Source organism: Syzygium oleosum, unplaced genomic scaffold, assembly GCF_021117445.2.
Source record: "Syzygium oleosum isolate NSW1041296 unplaced genomic scaffold, Sole_v2.1 Sole_v2.66, whole genome shotgun sequence".
Lineage (NCBI taxonomy): Eukaryota > Viridiplantae > Streptophyta > Magnoliopsida > Myrtales > Myrtaceae > Syzygium > Syzygium oleosum.
The window spans coordinates 107,501-115,000 of NW_026607550.1; the positions used below are offsets into that span (position 1 = coordinate 107,501).

The 7,500-nt window shown below is 30.3% G+C and overlaps 1 protein-coding gene and 1 non-coding gene across 2 annotated transcripts in view; both read left to right on the forward strand.

Annotated features, from left to right (window-relative positions):
* Nucleotides 1-513, forward strand: part of LOC130137240 (ATP synthase subunit alpha, chloroplastic) — a 10,506-nt gene extending 9,993 nt beyond the window's left edge. The window contains exon 1 of the mRNA XM_056308047.1: nt 1-513. This exon is cut by the window's left edge and continues 9,993 nt beyond it. The gene's annotated coding sequence lies outside the window, so the exon portion shown is untranslated.
* Nucleotides 514-1,545: 1,032 nt separating this feature from the next.
* On the forward strand, nt 1,546-1,633 carry TRNAS-GCU (transfer RNA serine (anticodon GCU)). The gene has a single exon. It is a non-coding gene; the product is annotated as a tRNA-Ser (tRNA).
* The last annotated feature ends 5,867 nt before the right edge of the window (nt 1,634-7,500 follow it).

Genomic DNA, 7,500 nt, shown 5'->3' on the forward strand with positions numbered 1-7,500 from the left:
ATCATTTTTAGCGTCTCTAATTCAAAACCGAACATGAAACTTTGGTTTCATTCGGCTCCTTTATGGAAGATGGATAAATTTCCAGATATAGATATATCTGAGATAAGACGTGAACGAAATAAAAAAATTCGATCCATAACATCTATGTCAGCTTTTCTGTTTGAATGCATTTAAATTCAAAAGAATTCGCTTTCTAGACGATCCTTCTAGAATAGAGAATAGGGTATTCTAACAATATTCCTAGTTACTTCGTTCTCTATTTCTATTTGAGACAATCCTTAGGAAAAGTATTTTGTTTCCACCGAGCTAAAAAATAGAATATGTCAATGTCTCTAGTAAACTAAAATCATCTCTTAATTTTATTAATTTATAGCTATTTTGCTTCAATCTTTCCTATCGAAAAGAAAAAATGGAAGATTTAGTTACGATTAGAAATACGCTTTTCTATCTTTATCCATGGATCCTTTACTAATACTCATTAAATTGGAAGTATTGATCCAATTAAAAAAAAAATTATGTTTCGCAATTAAATAATCCAATTTGTCAATTTTTAATTGACCCTTGGATACAAATCACGAGAATGTATATTCTTCCTCGAATCCTTCGTTGAGAGGTAAAGGATTAAATCCTTTTAAGAAAAAAAGTTTTTTTTTCGGAATATGAATCAAATCAAACCGAGAGATCCCTTAACTATAAAAGGGATTAATAAAACGAATCCCACTTTTACCACTAAACTATACCCGCTACAATGCGATTATTGTATATAAATGAAACTTTTGTCGAACAAAAAAAGGTAATCGGACGTAATCAAGATAGGATCCAAAACAAAATAATGATGAAAATTATAGCATTGGTGTGTTTGTTTTGGTTTTGTCATGTTAGTAGACCTAATCAGATTAGTAAAAGAACACTCCTAATTCAAAATTAAAAGAAAGAAAGAACAAGTTCTTTCTTTTGCTGGAGGATTTTTGACAGAACAGGTAGGGCTCGATAAAACTACTTATGTTATGACATAAGAATGCATTGCACAACAATCCACAGTTCCTTATTTTTTTTTTCTTTTTTTCCAGTAAAGGAAAAAAAGAAGGAAAGAAAAGAAAGAATAATAATAATACAATAAAAAATGACACTTTGATTCTATAGAATGAAATTCCATATCATAGGAATGGAAAGATTCCTTCTTCTGATTGTTGTTTCAATAATCAATAATAAGCACTTTTGTTTTCAAACAAATCATTTTATCATTTTATCTATGATTTGGAATGGAAGAAAAAATGGCCCGGCTAGGTACTGACCAGGCCAGGCCGTGAAAAGAAAAAAAGCTCTTTCGGAAGAAGAGGTATTCTTGCTTTTTTCTTTTTTTTTATTCGAAATATCTCTTTAGAACCTTTTCTTTATCTAAATGGGATTGCTTATAAAAGTAGTATATATTAAAGTTGTATATATCAATATAGTCAAAAAAAGAATAAAGAGAGATAAAGAAAGGATTTTTTTCAAGCCTTATTTTTTGTGTAATGTAAGATAGTAATTATCCTTTTTCAATTGGGAGAGATGGCTGAGTGGACGAAAGCGTCGGATTGCTAATCCGTTGTACGAGTTTTTCGTACCGAGGGTTCGAATCCCTCTCTTTCCGTTTCCGTTGATGACTTGGTATTTTATTTATTTTTTTTTCAAAACCTTTCCCTTGTTTTTGTTTTTTTTTTTATTTAATATAATAAATAAGGATGTACAATAGAGAAAATCCGAAGTAAGAACATTGAAAAATTAAGCAAGTAAAAAGAAAGGCCTTTTTATTCTTCACGTCCAGGATTACGTCCTGGATCATTAGATAGGAATCCAAAGATGAAGAGAGAAACAAAAAATATAACTACTGTGTAAACAAAGAGTTTGAGAGTAAGCATTACACAATCTCCAAGATCTTTTTTTTTTGAAAAAAAAAAGAGAATAGATTCTCCATTTTTCTACCCCATATCCTATTTTGACACCAATAAACAAAATGGTTTCTCGAAATCAAAAATCAAAAAGAATTTTCAGAAATTCATTTGGAATAAGAGTCGAGTCTTTTATTATATTAAAAAAAAATATCTTTCCTATTTTGGGATGACTCTAAAAGGGTTTTTCAATAAATGAAAAAGAATCAGAATGAGGAAAGGAAAGAGAGTGAGTCAGATTTCTTGCAGCTATCTAAGAATTGTTTGAATCGAGGGTTGATGCTGTGAGACTTATCCGATCTTATCCATTGTTCGATTTTTTTTTTTCGAATAAATCATGTCTAGGACAGTATTAAAGATCTCATCGAAAACTTACAGCAGCTTGCCAAACAAAGGCTAAGAGAAAAAAGAGAAGGGGTATTACTGGCATAAAATCTACGATTGGATTCAAAAAAGCGTAGGCCTCCGGCAATTTGGCTAAGAAAAAACTACTCGAATAAAGGGTGGAATGAAGACAGATACAGATCAAACTAAAGATATTAAGCATAACAAACATTTTTTTTTCTTGGAAATTGTATTTTGATTGAGTTATTGTTATTGATAATTGATATCCCTTAAAAATGAAAAAAAAAGAGTAAGGTATACCAAAAAATCCTTCTTTGAACTCAACCAATCAAAAATCCTTCAATTCTTACATTAAAAAAGAATAGAAGAAATCATACTTTTATACAATATCTTAATTGAATTATATGTAATGATCAATAAATTCAGTTTCATTGTATCTCTACACGTGTCAAAACCCTAGGAACAATAGAGTCCATAGATATTTTGGATTGGAATTGACGAATAACAAAAAACAATACTAGTGTTTATTAGTATTGAATAGAAATCGAAATGGGGCGTGGCCAAGTGGTAAGGCAATGGGTTTTGGTCCCGCTATTCGGAGGTTCGAATCCTTCCGTCCCAGGGAATACCTATTCTCTATATAGATAGAAATATCTATTATCAGAATAAAGAAAGGTTGTCTTTTTGAACTGTCTTCTTTACTCTTTAAGAGTCAAATATTGGATATTATGTGATTCTTGTTTCTGATTTTTAATGATTCTATTCTTCTTTAAATCCTATTTTTTCAAAATCCTATTTTTTCACAAATTAAATTCAAATAAGATAGATATAGATGGAACTGAATCGAGTTGTGATCTAGGAACATAGATTCGAAGAATTGGAAATAAAGAAAAAAGGGGATTGCAAAAGAAAGAGGTTGAATGCGCTTTTCATCGTATGCCCATCTCCTTATACTTTGAATATTGAATATTCATATTGAAGTTTAAGTTAGTTACTTCGAAAAGTCTTACGTGCCATATAATAAGAATTAATTAACAATGTAAGATATCAATTTCACTAGCTGTGCTTGTACAAATTGGATTAAGAAATAATCAATTACATACATATAACATATCTATTTTCTTTGAACCTCATTTTTAGGTATTTCATTTCGTATTTGATTTGGTTCTCATAAATAATTGTAAATATATGGAATAATATAGACAGGGGGTAATTCATACATTCTATATTCTATTCTCCTTACTTTAAATAAAAATTATTGAACGAACCCCCACCAGTCAAAGAAACTACGCGTAAAATGAGGAAATGCTTAATGTATTATTGTCGTTCTATTTCAGTGATAACGTTTTTTGGTTTTTTGAAAAAGATTTTTGATCCGTTCATTTGAAATATTCTATATTGAATATTCATAATTCATTCCACTGACAATTGTTCAGTCTATCTGATAGAGGGAATTCTTTTTTTTTTTATGATTTTCTTTTTCAGTATGAAATGAAAGAAAAAGAGCCTAAATCTTCCTTTACATCAACTTTTTTTTATCCACTCCACGAAAAAAAGAAATAAATTTCTTTTTCTATCTATCTATATTTTTTTAATCACTGAGATTTAGGTTTAATTCAAAGATAGATTATTTATGATGATAAATGTAATCTTTAGTAAAACTTTATTTATCAAATAGTGATATGATATCCGGGTAGGTTTTTTTTCAATTCAATAACTATTTGAATTTAATGATTTCTTATGAGTATTTAATATTCGAAGAAGTCTAAGATTGTTGAATATATCCTCTCAAGTTACTTGAAGATGCAATGTAGATTCAATACAAAGAGCTTTTTTCTTTCTAATATTTAGAAATTAATAATTAATAAATAAAAGAAAAATATTGCATGCATCCAATAAAAAGAAAATCGAGGGTGAAATTGAATTCTTTCTAAGACTTCTTTAGAATTTAGAAAGCAATGTAACGACCGAACAAATGACTATTCATGATTCCCTAATTGAATCAATTACATATCAGTTCCAAACTAGAGGAATGTTATGGTAAAACTTCGTTTGAAACGATGTGGTAGAAAGCAACGTGCGACTTGAAGGACATGATCAGTTGTGGATTCTTACACCCACCCTTTTGATTCTATAGGAATGAAGGTGCTCTTAGCTCGACATCCTTTGTTCTGTTCCACTAGAAACCTCATTGTTTCTTGGGTTGTAGTGTAAACAGTATGTGATGTAGCTCGAGTAGAAAGTATTGATTCATTTCTCAGGGCAAGGATCTAGGGTTAGTGCCAATTAATAAGTTGGAACAACTTCGTAAGTGTAGTCTATTTTCGATTTCTAAATCGAAAGGATCCAATTCGAGCAAGTTTCAAATCCAAAAAAGGAAAATTTGTTGGAATTAGTGAAACTCTTTTGATCCAAAGTGTATCGTGCGGGAATCAACCGTTTATGATTCTTTGATAGAAATAAATCAGAAAAAGGGGCATGTTGCTGCCATTTTGAAACGATTAAAAATCACCGAAGTAATGTCTAAACCCAATGATTCAAGGCAAAGAGAAAATATTTTGGAACAAGGAAATATCTTTTTTTTAATTGTCTCGACAACTAGATCAAGAATAAGGAGTCCAAATAGATTCTAAATGAGACAAAGAAAAAGGGGTTAGAGACCACTCAAAAAATCAAATGCCTAAGGGTTTTCTTTTGAGCTATTTCAGAGTTACTCAACTTGAGTTTTGAGAATACAAATTCTTTTTTTTTGATAAAGAAAAAAAAAAGTATTAAATAATCATAGTCTAATTTATTTGATTTAATGCTTTTATAGGTCTATTTGACATTAGAATTGTATACATAGACATATCTATATTCTAATTTCTCGAGCCGTACGAGGAGAAAACTTCGTATACGTTTCTAGGGGGGTTCTAGTTTATCTACGTCTATCCCAATGAGCCGTTTATCGAATCGTTGCAATTGATGTTCGATCCCGAAGAGAAGGAAGAGATCTTCGGAAAGTGGGTTTTTATGATCCGATAAATAATCAAACGTATTTAAATATTCCTGCTATTCTATATTTTCTTGAAAAAGGCGCTCAACCTACAGGAACTGTTTATGATATTTTAAAGAAGGCGGGGGTTTGTTTTTACAGAATTTCGTCTTAATTAAAGGAAAGTCAATTAATGAAATACAAAAGAAGAGGGTGTGGGTGATTCGTATATAGCTTTGTATAAGTATAAGTTTTTTTTTCTACTATACTTTCCCCACTCCCTTCCTCTTCTTTTGCTCTATTTATACTTTTTTTTTATTGTATTCTTTTCTAACTATTCATATTGACAACAGTGTATTGAACAAATATAATTCGATCGTGTAGAAAGGGATCTATTTATCTTTCTTATATTTTTCTTTCTTAGATTTCGTTTTTTTATTTTACTTCATTCACAATAAAAAAAAATATCTATATATATGGGTTCGTTCGATTTTTTGTGATACAAACAAGAAGTCTTTTTTGGTTAAAAAAAAATGGATAACATAAACGAGAAGAATCAATCTATCCAAATTGCTTTTTTTTATCTGAAGATTTGATTATTCTTATTGGATCTCTTTATTTTTATTTTTTAGATTCATAATTTTAGAATCAATTTGAATTTTATTGCTAGTTCGATGTTTTGATTGCGTCGTGCAATTGAATTTCTTTATTTTTTCCAATTGTATCTACATATCCTAATTTTTTTTCGGGTTGCTAACTCAACGGTAGAGTACTCGGCTTTTAAGTGCGGCTAGCATATTTTACACATTTATATGAAGTAACGGATTCGTTCATACCTTCGGTAGAGTTTGTAAGACCACGACTGATCCTGAAAGGAATGACTGGAAAAAACAGCATGTCGTATCAATAGAGAATTCTGAAAATATTTCATTCTTACTGGATCGGTTCAAAACCTTGTTTGAATTCTTAGTGAGAAAAAAATGAAATTAATTCAGAGTTGGGTCGAATGAATAAATGGATAGAGTCCTATGACCTCAATTAATTATAAAGAAAGAAAAAGCAACGAACTTCTGTTCATAATTTCTTAATTTGACTGATTACCCGATCTAATTACACGTTAAAAAGATATTAGTACCTGGTACGGGAAGGGCTTTTCCATGAATGGATGATTATCCATTTTTTAATGAGTCCTAACTATTAGCTATTTCCTATTCTAGGTTGTACATAAATGTGTAGAAGAAGCGGCATATTGATAAAGATATTTTTTTTTCCAAAATCAAAAGAGCGATTGGGTTGAAATGAAAAATAAAGGATTTCTAATCCATCTTCTTATCCTATAACGAATATAAACTAATTCGATTGAAAAAGAGAGGATAGAGAGTCCGTTAATGAGTCTACCTGTCTACGAGGTATTTATTCTTTTCTTACTAGAATACCTTGTTTTGACTGTATCGCACGATGTATCATTTGATAACCAAAAAATCCCCTACCTTTTTTTCTTTTTGGGGTCAAATCAAATTTCCAATGGAGGAATTTCAAGGATATTTCGAACTAGATAGATCTCGACAACATGACTTCCTATACCCACTTCTTTTTCGAGAGTATATTTATGCACTTGCTCATGATCATGGTTTAAATAGATCGATTTTGTTCAAAAATGCAGGTTATGACAAGAAATCTAGTTCAATAGTTGTGAAACGTTTAATTACTCGAATGTATCAACAGAATCCTTTGATTTTTTCAGCTAATGATTCTATCCAAAATCCATTTTTTGGGCACAACAAGAATTTGTATTCTCAAATTATCTCAGAGGGATTTGCAGTCATTGTGGAAATTCCATTTTCCCTACGATTAGTATCTTCCTTAGAAAGGAAAGAAATAGCAAAATCGCATAATTTACGATCAATTCATTCCATATTTCCTTTTTTAGAGGACAAATTTTCACATTTAGATTATGTGTCGGATGTGCTAATACCCTATCACATCCATCTAGAAATCTTGGTTCAAACCCTTCGTTACTGGGTGAAAGATGCCTCTTCTTTGCATTTATTACGTTTCTTTCTCCACGAGTATTGGAATAGTCTTATTACTCCAAAGAAACATATTATCCTTTTTTCAAAAGGTAATCCAAGATTATTCTTGTTCCTATATAATTCTCATATATGTGAATACGAATCCATCTTTCTTTTTCTCCGTAATCAATCTTCTCATTTACGGTCAACATCTTCTGGAATCTTTTTTGAGCGAATC